We start from the raw sequence: 15,921 nt of genomic DNA on the forward strand, positions 1-15,921 counted from the left end.
GGCTCTGTCCCGCTGTCAAAGATAACCGTCCCACGGCAGAGTCAGCAAAAGGGAGATGCGCCCCCATCTCAGCCACTGCCGTGCCAACCTGGCGTTGTGAGGCTCAGAGGGCCATCAGGTCTCCAGCAGACAGGCTTTGCTAGACCTCCTCACTGCAAGTTTTGCTGCTATTCCTTTGTCACCTCTCAGGCCTGCAGAACAGCTCATCTTACTTCATTGCCTAACTATTAAAATTATCGTTTTCTCACTGGAATATGGATTGCTTCTTGTTACATATACTGTTTACTCTGAGCAAAGAGACTGAATATTGTGACCAAACGTTCAGGATACGGTCCTTGTTCTCACTATCAGGCTGTCTGGCAAATAATTATTGCAGTTCAAAAGAGCAGGTAGCAATGATGCTAGTAAAAATGTAAGAGGAAAATGCAGGTGAGTTGTGCATTCACTTATTCTCAATATCTATGTTTTGTGAGCAATACACTAGATATAAAATAAGTGTTGGGCTGGTCATGTGTTTAAAGTAAACTTCCATATTTGCATAACCAGACTATTAATCCTTTTAGCAGTCCAAGTTCCTCGAGTCTCTCCCCACCTACACTTTAACTCATTGCTGTTGTAGTTCCGATACAGACACAATAGCGACAGGTCAATGTGAATGCCTGCACATCCAGAAACGCCAAGGTGAATAAGTCTGCGTTCAAAGAGTGACAATTGACCTTAAGCTGACAAAAATGCTAGATAATACTACACAGAAGCCAAGAGGCTTAAACAGCAAGACATAATGTTTTGGTAATCACCAGTTTTCTCAGTAGCATCAGGTGGAGAGTAAAGTTTGTCACTTGCTTCCCAAAATCCCAGTCCTCAAAGCCACTGACAGACTATATTTGAGAAATTACTGAGGAATAAGTTCTAGATAAAGATACTCATTAAAGTTCAAATGATTTCCTATGTGAAGCTGGGAAGCAGCTTTTCTAGGATGCCTCCAGCCAAACAGCTTTCTTGCCAAACACCAAAGGATTGCAGAGTTTGGGTTCTTTTTAGAAGGGAACAGTAGTTTTCCACTTAAATCTACTGCATGGATTTGGAATTAGTTTATTTGGCTCAGTAACTGTAGCTAAGTGACATAGCCTTTTTTAAAAAAAGACTTGCCCCTTCCATTTTCCTTTTGCTCATATAAAGCAAGCAAAGTAAGTTGACACAGCCAGGCACTGTGTTATGATTCATAATTGTAGGATTGAGAGTCTATTTTCATTGACTGGACAACAGACAGAAATGGTGACTCTGCAGCTGACTCCCAGGACAGTATGTAAGATATGTGTGGTATGCTGTGAGCTTTGTAGTCTCCTTTGGCAGAGGAGCGTTCCCTAGATAAGGACAACAGCAGGGAAGAGAGGGAAGAACTGATTGAAAAAAATCTGTGGCCACAGACGTTCTGGAGAAGAGAGAAAGCTGCGAGGTTTGTTCAGAATCTTATCTTTTATGGATAAGAGTAATTCTCTTAAGCTAAAACACGAAAAAGAGCAAAAATTTACACATCTAAATTTGAGGAAGTTGTCTAAAGTAAAACCCCATAAGTGGGGGAGCAAACAACCAATGCAAACAACTCTACCTTATCTGGTCTTTCTTGACCTAGGCATGCCTTGGGGCAGATCTGGTAACGATTACAAAAATAGAGACATATAAAAAAAGCAAGAAATTTTAATTCTCATCTGAAAGGCTTAGATGATTCGGCAAAGATTTCTTCTGATCTGGAAAAGCCAGAACAGTGCTTTCCCTCTTAAATCTATAAGTGTGTGTGTGTGTATAGTTATGTGTATAGTTATATATTTTATATATATAGTATATAATATATATAATATATATTACATGCACTCTGCTCAGGGAAGGCGCTGCCTGGGCTGCGGCTCTGCTCGGCTCCTGGCTCCCCTTCCCTTGCAAAGAAGCCCTGCTCTGGCAGCTCACTGACAGCTAGTGGCAAAAATGAACGAAACAGAAGCAATTTTAAGCTGTTTAATTGATTAGACTAGAAATAATTCTTTTTATTTCCCCTCACTACTCAAACTCACAGTAAAATAGTTCATGATATTGCTGGACCAGGTCACAGTCTCCAATCCCAGTGATTTCAAACAAAAATTTAAGAAGCTTTTCCGTCAATAAGCTAATACAGTGAAGCAACAGCTCCAAACTCTGTAGATTTTTCCTATTGATCTCAAATTAACGGTGATTCTAAAGTCTAAATGATGTTAAGATGTGTGTATATACACAGGTATGTATTCATAACCAAAGTGGCGTAGGTTTGTTATGACTGGTGAGATCAGCATATTTGGGATAGCTATGGAAAGCCAAAAATGTGTTTCTATCCAAAACACATATGAAGAGCACAACAAGGAGGATGCTGCCTTGAAAGGGTAGAAGTCTGTTAAGATGGTGGGCAAAAAGTGACAGAGAAACCACAGGAGAAAGAGTCTGTGTGCACATGATGGGTTAGATGATTAAAAATAAATAAGTTTCCTTATCATACCTTGCATTGAAATGAAGACACCTTTAATGAGCACTCCCTTTGAGTTCAGAGAGCAGAAGCTGAAACACTTTGGGACATCAGACCAGATGTGGAGGCCATAAAAGTGGTTCTAGCACCAGTGCAACATTCTGGAGACAGAAGTACTCTGAGAGAAGAATGGCATAAAAGCATATCTGAAACAATACTGTTGCCTCTGCAAAAGCGATGAGCACTTGGTGTGCAGTAAGAGAATCAAGGACTGCCCAAGCTGCTATCAAGTGTGATGGTGTTAGTGCAGACACTCACAGTAAAAATATGAAAAATCATAGTAAGAAGAGGTAAGAGGTACAAGCCTGTTCACACCGCAAGCAATGTCCAAAACAAATGAAGAACCTATGTCCTTTCCTACAGAAGTACCCTAGTCTCTCCAGAGTCACCTGCATGGCTACTCTAGCAGTTAATTGCCAAGTAGAGAAGTCTAGGCTTAAGCCCACCCTAGGGCTGTAGATTCACTTCATCCTCCTTTTTCCTTAAGTGCACATAAATCACCAAATACACTACTTAAGTCAAAACATTTTTCTTCTCTCACTTACATATAAATCTAAGTGAAACTTCTTATCCTTAAATGATGGCAGAATATTAGTGTGTGGAACCTCTTTCTTTGCGCTGAACTTAAATCCACCCTCCACTGGGTAGCTAGGAAAAGCAAGGCATTTTAATAAAGTACAGAATGAAGAGTCTCATCCCTGGTAGCTATTAAATAGGCAGCACGATGTTCTGTAAACAAAGTGCTAACCTGAGAAGGCTAGTGGAGTACCTCCCAGCTTCATCACATTTTGCCAACATCAACACCTTCATCTTTAAACACTTCACTTTTTGTCACTAACACTGCTGTGCAGTGTTTTCTGGAACCAGGAAAAGGGCTATCTGAAAACCTGCAGAGTAAGGATTCCCTGTTTGCTGAACAGTCTCCAAATGCATCTCACAAGCCTCTAATTCTTCATTTCTTGGTACACAAATACTTCTCGGTACAGAATAAATGTTGCATTCAGTTATGATACCGACCCGTGGATGAGGAGAACCTCAGTTAAAAAGAAAACTGCTCAGGAATTTTTTTAGCCAAGAAACACATATAAGTCCAGCAAGACTACAAGGCACCAAGTCACTGCATTTAAAAAATACCCAATCCTGTAGGGTTATTTTCTGGCCTGCCGTTATGAGGACACTCAACTACATACACTTTTAGCCAGCCGGGTGGGGATGGAGTTTAGTTTCTGTTCGTAGCGCAGTGTGATCAGAGCGCTCTCCCAGGCAGGCATTTCTTGTCTGACATCCTTGCTTGAAATCTGTGACTCCCCAGTTCAGCCACTCCGTGAAATGAAATCAGTGCCCCCACTCTCCACAGCCCTCCTCGTAGGGCTTGTTAGGTAGTAAGGTTTCTAATGCCAACATGACGAGAAAACAAGAAAAGAGATCTAAATCAAAAATTTCTCTTTTGTAGACCCTTTACTTCTTAGCAGGAGAGTCACCCCATCACCCTTTTTTGCTTTGTGCCGCGTGTAAAAGCAGGCTTACTCTTGGCAGCTGGCTTCCTGCAACTCAGCAGTAGCAAGGGGTGCCCTTCATAAGCAAATCTGAAGGACCAGCTCAGCAGTAATGGACAGAATGACAGCAGAAAGCTGTCATCCTGAGGCTAAAGAAATTCACCTTGGGAAATTCACACTTTCACCCATCTTCTTATATTCAGATTATTTTAATAAACATTTAGCTATTCTTAGAACTTCCGCAAAAAATACGGGGATGGTTCCTTCTTATTTTGTGGGGAAATACAGGTACCATACAGTTCTAAAACAAATATCCTCAAAGTCCCCTACCTACCTGTTAGGGATTACATAGCCTACTAGCAAGTAGGTAAGCGTCATTTTTCAAAGCTGCGACATGAAAAGTCCTGTTGCTGTAGGACTTCTACGGGAATACTTTTTTTGCAGCAGCGCAAGTTTAGACTCATTGTGAACATTTCTCTGGAGAAAAAAATATCCTATATCTGAACTGTATTGTGTCAAATAGCCTAATTAGAACAGTTGCAATGACTTTATGGCTCTAAACAACGTTAATGGGTTTGTATCAACCGCCACCCCATGGAGTTTGTCCAACAGTTGTAAAACAACTGAAAAGGGTGTGTTTGTTTCAGTTTTGAGTGGACTGTGACCAATAAGACCAAATGCATGAGCCACTTCTGAAAACCCCTAAAGCGCTTGTTCAAATGAATTGGTTTCATATTATCACCAGATTTTTCAGTACTCTAAATGTTATAATACTCTAAGCTGTGGCTACTTAACACCTCTTAATACAAGATACAGCCTGCAAAGAGAAATAAAATGGTGCCAATTTTCCCCAGGTTAGAAGTTTTTTGTCTGTTACTTATGAAATTTAGAAAAGATTTGGGTGACCTTTTCTCTTTTTGGAGGAGATCCATACGTGCATAGGAGGGAAATGTAAAGATCTAATGAACTCTTTTCACAGAAATGGCTTCTACCTTAACATACTTAACATATTCATGCTTTAAGCATGCACACAGCCCTAATCCAAATATGGAGAGCAGAGGGAACCTATGCAACCAGGTGACTGCATCACGCAATGCAGAGGCTTGAACTCCACCTGCTGCATCCGCTAGCTCAAGTGCCTTTGTTATATATATGTCTCTATATTTATATATATATATATATACACACACACACACAAGATTTTTTAATTAACTTTTTCCTTTATCTTTTTTCCTTTTTTCTTTATGAATAAGTATTTTTAGTATATGTGCATGAAGAGAAAAATAATTTTTAGCTGTATGTATCATATCTAAAAGTTATACACAGAAGAAAAAATAGTTTAGCAATTTGAAGAGAAAGACATGTAAATAGCTTAAGTGGAGCTTGTATTGAAAAGCAAAAAATAGAAGAATGTGCAGGGACATCTGGCTGGTATGGGGTAGTAACAGAAGATAATAACAGAAGCAAGACAAAAATGTTTAAAATTAATACTAAGCCTGTAAAAGAGAATGCCAAGCTACATCTAAAATAAATTCCATGGACCTACCATTGCAGGATATATTCACAGCACTGTTCCAGGCAAGAAGAAAAGATTTTTTTAAGTGCTTCCTTACAGTTTATGTGTTTTCTGCTTCCACCAGAACAGTAGCTTTATGACAAATGTCAACACAGGAGTCATTCTGCGCTATAAAATAACATTATTACAGCAGCCACTATAAAACTTCCTGAACTGCCTTTCACCTTTGAAGAAAGGATTTGGATAGCTGTCGTTTATCTCCACTTTCTTGCAGCATAGGCACGCTACACTGCTACACACTGTTAATCACAGTTTTTAATATGAATCGCTATTAGTTTCTTTAATATTCAAAGCAGCCTTGCCAGAGAGAGAAATAATAGCTCCAAGGCAACAGAAGCTGTTCACTTCCTTTCTGGTGAATAATAATATTTTCCAGCCTTACTTTCAAGTTGATGCTGAATTACAGGCAGAGCTGCTCATCTTCAGCCCCTGAGACATCTTCATCGTTGTTGCTGGATCCAGATGACTCCCCATTTCCAGGCCTGCTGCTGAGAGAGCCTCTGCTCCCTTATTCAGCGCAAACAGGGAGCAGGGGAAAGGACAGAGAGATGCAGGAGGAAAGGAAAAACGAGCGAGTCCAGCCGCACGCCGGTGTCTGCGGAGCGAGCTGGGGTGAGCCCGCGGCGCGCTGAGCGGGGCACGCCGCGCTGGAGGCTTCCTCACCGCCGGCAAGACGCCGCCGGCGCACACACACTCTTCCCGCTGCCAACTTAGCCAGCTCCCCAGAGACCTGCAGAGGTGGCTGAGCTGTCACAGACAGGTTTTTGTCACAGCTTGCTCGCAAATCAAGTCACCTGTCTGTGAACGGGGGCTTTGGGGCTGTGTCCGGCCTCATGCTTTCCCAGCAGCTCGGCATCCCTTCCGATGACTTCTCTCACAACCTGGCTTGCCTCACCTCTATTACTCTGAGTTAATTAGCCCGGTTCCAATTAGTCAAACAATTAACATACATTTTAAACAGGAAAATAGTTCTTTTAATTTCAGCTCTATAAAACTAAATCTGAGCTTTGCCTCCAGCCTAAAGAAAACCTCTGAAAAATGTGACCTGACAGTGAATTCCTTCTCAGTGCTGACCAGCAGGCAGAATTACCAAGACTTTCCAGCACGGTGTACTCACAGACTTATTCAGGGCTCAGTCCATTTTTTCTTCGAAGTATACAGTGTAGCATTGCAGGCAGTTTCACTATACAACACTACAGAGCAAAACGCTGCCTCTTGCAGCAGAAGAAACATGTGTGACCATGATAGAAATTACCATCTTCTTTCAATTTTCCTTTCATGGTGATGATTCAGGTTGGTGGGCAATGTTGCTGCAAAATCTTCTTCAAATCTTTGGCCCATACTGGAGTTGAGTGCTTCTGAGCCAGGAGGAAGAAAGAAACCTGCATGTTGTGAGTTTTCGTGGGATCAGTCTTGTGCTAAGGGGAGGTGGAGAAGCCTGCTAATGCAGGCAGACATCTTCAGGAAACAGACCTTCTAACGGGCAGCTTTTTGTAAAAATCAAAGCAATAAACTTATCTTTGGGACACGTTCTTGTTCTTCTGAGCTTAGTATGTAAAGCTGAAAGGAGTCACATTTGCCTGTGAAAAGACTAGAGGAGTATTTAGTCTCCCACATTTTATTTGATGATAGCAAATGGAAACCCTAGGAGGCCAAAACTATTTGATCTATAACTAGCAGTCACTAACATCCTTATTCCTGATTATATGAAAGACTGATTTATCCATAGTTCAAATGAGCTTTTCTCCTTTCAGGTTTGATATTTCAACTCAATCAATTTTCAGTAAAGATAGTATCAGTACAGTTAAACTTTGATGATGAAAGTGATTGCGATGTGCAGTGCCATCCAAATGTGTGCTTATTTATGGGTTCCTTCACTTACACTGTGAGAAACGTACAGGGTGCTCAAAGACTGAATAAAGATTTCTGTGCATCAAAGCGAAGATTTCTGCAGATTTGGGGAAAATGCCTGAAGTGCACTGCTTGAAGGGTGGTATGTGATTGTGTTATTAAAGACTGAATTGTAAGGCTTTAGCAGAAGGGGGCACATTAAAATTGAGTGACAACCCTTCCTGATCTGAGTGTATAACTATGCAGCCTTAATATTCTTCTAGCACTCTTTGGAATTTTTGCATAAAATTTCTTACAGCAGTGACTTTTGGTTGCTTGGCAGATTCAGACTGACAGTCTGCAGGTGAAAGGCTTTCTGCCATGTTACCAGTCTTCTGAATCATTCAGGAGCAAAGTGACAAGTGCATATTATGTATAGGCACTTATCTTATCAAGGGCCAAGGCTTACAAACCCTTCTAAAAAATGGCCTCATTGATTTAAGCAAGTCTGTGTCATGCTTAAGGATGTGTAGAGTTTGGTTCTAAGTACAGAGCTTCCTTTCATGTTTGATTGCTCATTTTTTATTCAACGAGATAATAGCCTGTCAATCATCAGTGAGGAGCTCTCCTAGCCCTGTAAATCACATAGCCGTTGTTGATTTTACAAAGTGAGGCACTAACTCACAGCCAACCTCCTCCTTGTATTCAGCCTTCGTACCAACTTTGGAAGAGTTATCAGGAATTTAAAGCCTAAACAGAGCAAACCCTTTTCTTTCCTGAACATTTTAGTATCTGCCTTGCCTGTTTAAGTAGTAAAATATTACGTCTTTTTTTTTAACAGGAGCGAATAGGATAAGAACAATATAATGTATGCAATCAACATTGTACCTTTTGCTTTCATTTCCAGTAAGATCTGAAGGGAGTAAGGCTCTCTTGACATGGAGATGAACCCTGTAGAATACAATGTTCCATTACTTAGTATATATGGATACATAAAATAGCAGTTCCTGGCTCGCATGAAAAATCCTGCTGTTCCACAGTAACTAAAACACACACCCAGTAACTGGGCAAAAGTCTCACCCAGTGGGGAGTCCTTTACTTCAACTTTAAGTGCGCAGTTGCCTCAGTCTTAAAACAGTGCAAGGGAAGGTAAGGAATGGGAATACTGAGAACTCAATATTTGGAATTTAAGAGCAAAAATACACATCACAAAATTTCAAAACCTGGTAAGATGAGAATCAGCTCATTTTTTCAATCCTTCGATACCTATTCCTTCTTAGTAGAAGAAGTTAGCTCAACATATATAGGAAGTCGAGGCAACCATGCCACTCCTAGAATCTCTCCATGTTATTCTGCACATGACAAGAGACTGACATGGACATATATTACTTCAATTTTTATTGTTTCCGATATTCAATACTTCAGGAGCTGGTGCTCTCACTTTCTTTTGACAGTTTATACCTGGCCAAAATGCAAACAGTACTTTGTTACATAATCCATAAGTCTAACCCTTAAATTGTTTTTGAGTAAAAAAAAAAAAAAAAAAAAAAAAAAAAAAAAAAAAGGATGAGGAAAATACCACTTCTTCCTAATACTGTCAGTCTCCTACTTCCTCCAAGTACTTCCTTCACTCTAACAACTTGGAGAAAGATTGCCTAATATCATTTCTCTTTTATTACTGTGAGTTCAGGGAAGTCTGGTTAGTTTATAAGAACAAAATGCTTCAGATGCGTGCGGTGGTGAAGGCTCACAACCCTGCAGAGCAAGTGCTGGGCACTGGCTGATGGTAGCTGCTCCAGCCAGCTGAGGAATGACACTGCTGGTCCTCATGTGTACTAGTCTTCAGGGGCTCCTGTGCATGATGTCTGGAGAACTGGAAAAGCCGTCAAATCCCATCAAGAGGCAGCAATCCAAAGGGCTTCCACCTGATCACAGTGAACGCCTTAGGGCAATGTAGCTTAAAATGTGTTACTCTTTTCTTGAATAAGAATCTCTCAACTTCAACATCTATCCTAAGAATGGAGAAAGCAATCATAGAAAGAATCAGTGATTTAGTCCAAGGATTGCATCAATGTTCTTCTTGTATTAATATCTTTAAAAAGCAGTCACATACATTGTTTGTGGTGGTGAAGAATAAGGTAGTTCAGTTTGCAGGGAACTGTGGCCAATGGCATGTAAGTCCACAGCAAAGAGAAGAATGAATTTGATGCCAAATCTATATAACACCAGTTTAAGCATTAATACAATGAACATGATCAAGGCCCGTCGCAGTTAAGCATCTGGCTCCATTTCCAGCTTCATCCTCCAGCAAAATCCTCATGCTTAGAATCTGGTATGTATCTCAGTGTATTGTGCTGTATTTTTCCTTAGACTGCTAAAGCTTTGATATACAGTTTATTTCAGTGGAAAGTAAGAACTAATTCAGGCTGTCTGCCATTCTAAATGGAAAAGTGTCTTATACTGCACAGAACTGCTGCCAACTCATTGTGTAGAATTTTTGGTTGCCCTATGGAGATATCAAGCAATCCCATTGCCCACTACAGAATTTAGGGCTTCTGGGTCACTTTTTTGAGCTAGATGCTTACGTACGTGCTTTGAATCTGCCCATAAATCACATTTCAAAGAACATTTAAGATTATATTCCACTGATTTCATAAATATTTATACAGTACACAGCAGGGAAGCAACAATCCTGATTGCAAACTACTTACAGAAGGCACAACTGAAATCCAAATATTAAAAATCCAGATCACGATGATTGTAACTGCTGAATTCCTTGAGCTTATGGCAAATTTTAGCTCTTCTCACAGAACTGCGGTGCCTTAGTCATCCTTATTGTATTGACAGAATGTTTGGAGAAAGTCTCCCCTTTCAAATAAATCTAATATTGGTGCCTGACTCACTGATATTGCCACATTTTACCTCTTAATACTTTAAACATCTTGCTGTTTCTGATTATGTATTTTATGCAACTGTTAACCCTGCCTGTACTTGTTCCCTTATTTTCTTGCACATTTTCAACACTGAAAAGGATATTCATCATTCTATTCCATATTTTCTCCCTTGAAATACGGTGCCCTTTTGGTAAGGAAGTGGCATATCACAAGGACCGGCTGTGCCCGTTGGTGGAGCAGCAGGTAGTGCTTCACACAGCTGTGCTTCTACTCCCACTCCAACCGTTGCATGAGCTTTGCTAAGCTCTGCCTCTCTGCAAAGGGTCAAAGAAGATGCTCCTTCCTGGTGCTTCCCTTCCCCGCTCACAGAAATCCAGGCACATATAGCACAAATCAAGTCACTTTTATATAAAACATTTGTGGCAGAACTGATACCAGCCTGGGAGGAAATGTAGTTTTCTTTCTTTTTTCTTTCTTTTTTTTTTTTTTTTTCCCACAGATGTCTCATCTACATTTAAATGAAATTGTTGGCATTATAACTGTGAGAAGACTGCCATATAGGAAAGTATATGTTGCTGCGTATCTCCAGTTCGGAGACACTCAGCACCCCCAGGCCTTATCAGAAGTTGGCAAGATCAGATCCCAAGTGAGCAGCTCATTTCACTAAAATCCTGCTGCCAGTCCTGAGTGCACGCGAATTGCTATTTATCTTTATGCTCAGGTGACTCATTCGCAGAATCTGGAACATCTCTCCTTACAGACTTATACCAATATTCAGTTTGGCAGGTCTGCGTTTCGCCTCATGACCTGTGCAGGTTGCTCTTCCTCGCTGCTGTGGGAGTGAGGGTCTGTGCCCAGGGCACAGAGGAAACCCTGTGGGGTGCTCAGCTTCCTCGCTCAAAGCTGGTGGGCAATGGGAGGATTGAGTTTTCATTAGCCTAACCATATACTGCTAACAGTGCATGAGGAGGAGTTGTATTTGTCAAGAGAAAAGTCATAACATTTGCTTTTTCCAAAAAGAGAAGTACTAGAAGAAAATTGTAATTTACCAAGTCAAAATATATGGATTAGTCTTCTCCTATGGACACCTTGCTTCCTGCTGTACTGTTTGCAAAGTCTTAATGTCATCCTTTGCATATTACTTCCAGAAGAAGGCAAAGAAAATTATTTAGAACTGGGCTGTGCATCTGTACCCGACAGGAAAACTCATGTTCTCAAGGAGGTATTAATATGAGTAAGAGTATCACAACTTGACTTTCAAGTGATCAACAGAATCACTGTGGGTTTTTTGGCACAATTGTCTTTCCTTGAATAATGCCAATCTGTCAACACAAAAATGAAGAAAAATATTATATAGCTGATGAAGCATCCAATTTTGACTTTTTTTTAAGTTTGCCGTCTTCTAAGCAACATTGCCCTTTAAATTTTAGCTACTTGGATCCCACTATTTTTAAGCTTTTTGGTCAAAATAAATACACACCATTGTAAAGTGATAAAAATAATTTATTTGATCCAATCTTTTTTTTATTATTCAATAAATATGTATTTACATATTTATTTACATATGTAAATATGTACTGTGAAGACTTTTTCTTTATTTTAGTGTTTTAGATTGTCTTAGATAAGCAATTTTTTTTAGAATTTTTTAAGGAACTCCAAAATTAGAATTTAAAAATCTCTAAAACTTTTACAGAATAGAAAAATTGTTTCTCTAGTAGTTGGAGTCACCAATATGTAGCCTGAGGAATCAGAAAGGCACATTGCTGCTGACAGCCTATTTTTCTGACAATCATATGTGAAACTTTCATTAATCATTGTTATTCTTCTAACTTTTAGTGCTTTAATAATATAAACAAAATCCCACTTCATGAAACATCCATAGATGTAGGGCAGATTTCTTCAGTGCAATATATGATTATAAAAGATAACTACCAGTCTGTTCAGCTGATAGTCAGATGTGAAATAAAGTTAGGTCATTTCTAAAACAGTGTTAATTTAGGGTCAAGGCGAGCAACAGTTTATCCTTGTGTGTGTTTGTGTGTGCTGATTCTTCCTTATTTGCTCTTTTATCCATCTCAAAAGTGAAGGCCAGATTTTCAATTTTATTTCTTTCAGAGGATTTTAATGTTAAATTTTTTGCTCCCTTTTTTGTATTTATTTTTACTTATTGTAGATTTTTTTAAGTTACATTACTGATATTGTTAAACTATACTAATCTATTAAAACACAAAAAAATATGGGTAATGTAGCGAAAGGACTAAACAAAATCTGGATGAACACAATACATGTAAGAGTTAATCCAACATAATCAATATGGAGATATTCAGGAAAGTTGTCAAACCTCCTGGAGACCAAAAACCACAGTGGATGAGTCTGGTTAACAGAAGTTATAAATTAAGAAAAACTATCTACCCTGTAGAAGTGAAAGTTTTGTGTGGGACGGGAAAATAGAGAAAAACACAGACAGACCTTAGTACTCAGTGGGTCTTCTGTCTAGTGAGCAAAGGGATGGGTTTACTGCTAAAATTTTTGCTGTCATAGTTACATCAGTAAAAATAAAAATAATAAAAAAAAACTTTAGCTAATGCAGACATACAGGCAAAAGCCTAAGAGAACAAAAAAAAAAAAAAAAAAAAAAAGCATTCATTTACAGATAGAAGCTTGGGGAAACTGCTATAAAGTATGTGGCCTAAAATATATATGTATACTTTATATGCATATATATATATATATATATATATATATATATATACACACACACACATATGCATACGTCATATACATAGAAAGTCTCTCTTTGTCAGAATAGTATATATCTTGAAAAAGTTGGTTATGGACATACCTATCTACAGCAGACACACAGCGAGGCCCGTGTGTCTAGGATCCACAAGCCGCAGTGTGCGTGCCCAGGACCCATTTTCTGGAGTCTCCAGCTCCCAGTCATTCCTAGGCAAACAGTGAGCGTTTCCAACATCCCTTTCTCCCATCCTCTCTTTCCTGCGCTCTCCCGATGTGAGTGGCCCTCCCGTGGCCCCCTCGCGTTGCAAATGCCGCTGTCTCCATCTGCTGCCCTGTAAGTTGGTGTGCGGCAGGAGCACAGGTAGAACGTGAAGCAGGTGAAGCTACGTGGCGCAGAGCGGCGTCCCGGACTGAAACTTCAAAGGTGATAACTAACACGTCCTGCAGGGAAGACGTGTGACCTTGCACAGAAGGTTTTGATGTTGCCACATTGCTCTTTCAGCTCCTGCAGCACAGACCGGAACACACCTTGCACCACTGAGTCCAACTTCTTCTCGCTGCCATATAATTTGTTATATAAAATAACCATATAAGTTATTCCACATAATAACATATAATTTATTTCCCTGTGTGGTTGTTACTAGTGAGGTTGACTGGTGACTAAGTGATTGCTTAAATCTTCTGATACATCCCTAGTAAGAAGATATGCTATTAAAATACCCCAATTATGTGGAATTTTGTTTGTGTCTAGTCCATATGATGATACAATTCAAGCCAGCGCAGGTGTATGGTGTTGTGGTCAGCAGGACTTCTCTTACACTCAGTTACTTATGCTTCACTGTTTTTATCAATTGAAATCTTAATACACAATTCAAAAAGTGTGCACGCTTACTGAAAAACACATTTTACAGGAACTGCTTCTTCAGATAATTACATATTTGGTGACAGAGGGTGAGGGGGTGAAGAAGAGCTATTTTCCCATCTGCAGCAAATTCTGCTTAAAAACAGCAGTAATGAGGAAGAGAGAGATATTTGTGATGATTCTAGATATTAGATTCAGATAAATATGTTGTATACTATTCCTCCCTTGATTTACTTAAGTTTATAGGGGAGGAGGATTTGCACAGCTCACAGGAACTCTTGGTAATATACTGATATCTCGGAATCTGTAGTTCTCATTATTTTAAGCCAGAAATACATAGTGAATAGTTTATCTCACAGCATTAACATCGTTCAAATTCTGTCCCAGGACAGATCCAGCAAACGAAGAAGGAAGAAAAAGATCAAAGCTTACTGACCCAATAAATTGGAAAAAGGGGGAAAAAATCTGATCAGTCTTTATTGAGTCCAGGCATCATCCTAAATAGATTTGTCTTTGTTGTATAGCCCTAAGTTTGTGCTCTGAAAGCTTTGGAAAAGAAGCAAGTTAATATTTAACTTCTGTCAACTACAAACCACGTAGAAGAAAAACAAGCTTTGAAAGAGCTCTGTCCTGGGACAAAAGCAACACTATACCTTCAGCTCTACCACTCACTCTATGGTATCATGATAATTTTGAGGTAATCCATTTGCATGATATTACATTTTTACAAAATTTATGTCTTCGCTTGCATGTGAGGGGATATATTAAAGTCACCAGTGCCTCAATAAATGGAAAACCGTGATCATGTGTAGGGAAAGCTCGAGTTCCTTGAAAGATCTTTGCTTTATAAAATTGTGGCTCTTAGGTTCAGCTTAGCGATCTTATCATCTGCTGATATGTGTAATCATAACTCATCAGCTAAAGCTCTACTTTATAAAAATCCATAATGTGAGTTATTAAATATATACGTATACCTGTAGCTATCCTTGTTCAATCTCCCAGACCCTAGAGACCACAGAGAAAGTCTGGAGAAAGGAAGACTTTTCCTTGGCTGAAGAGGAAAATTTAACATCCACAAGTCCATGGGCCCAGATGGGATGCACCCACAAGTGCTGAGGAAGCTGGCGGATGTCATTCCTAGGCCATTCTCCATCACCTTTGAAAGAACACGGAGAACAGGAGAGGTGCCTGAGGACTAGAGGAAAGCAAATGTCACTCCAGTCTTCAAAAAGGGCAAGAAGGAGGATCCGGGAAACTACAGGCCAGTCAGCCCCACCTTCATCCCTGGAAAGGTGTTGGAACAGCTCATCTTGGATGCCATCTCTAAGCATGTGAAGGATAAGAGGGTGATCAGGAGTATTTATCATGGCTTCACAAAAGGGAAATCATACTTAACTGAACTGACAGCCTTCTCTGATAGAATGATTGGCTGAGCAGATGAGGGGAGAGCAGTGGACGTTGTCTGCATTGACTTCTGCAAGGCTTTCGACATTGTCTCCTGTAATATTCTCATAGGCAAGCTCAGGAAGCACAGAGTAGATGAGTGAACAATGTGGTGGATTGAGAATTGGCTGGACGGCAGAGCTCAGAAGGTTGTGATTAGTGGTGCAGTCTAGTTGGAGGCCTGTAGCTAGTGGTGTCCCCCAGGGGTCAGTACTGGTGCCAGTCTTGTTCAACTTATTCATCAGTGACCTGGATGAAGGAACAGAGTGCCTCCTCAGCAAGTTTGCTGATAATACCAGACTGGGAGCAGTGGCTGATACACCAGAGGGCTGTGCTGCCATTCAGAGAGACCTGGACAGGCTGGAGAGACAAACCTCATGAAGTTCAACCAAGTCAAGTGCAGGGTCCTTAACCTGGGGAGGAGTAACCCCACTAGTATATGTTGGGGGCTAACTTGCTGGAAAGTAACTTTAGAGAGAAGGATCTGAAAGTCCTGGTGGACAACAAGTTGACCATGAACCAGCAATGTGCCC

The sequence above is a fragment of the Rhea pennata genome, chromosome 2, assembly GCF_028389875.1.
Source record: "Rhea pennata isolate bPtePen1 chromosome 2, bPtePen1.pri, whole genome shotgun sequence".
NCBI lineage: Eukaryota > Metazoa > Chordata > Aves > Rheiformes > Rheidae > Rhea > Rhea pennata.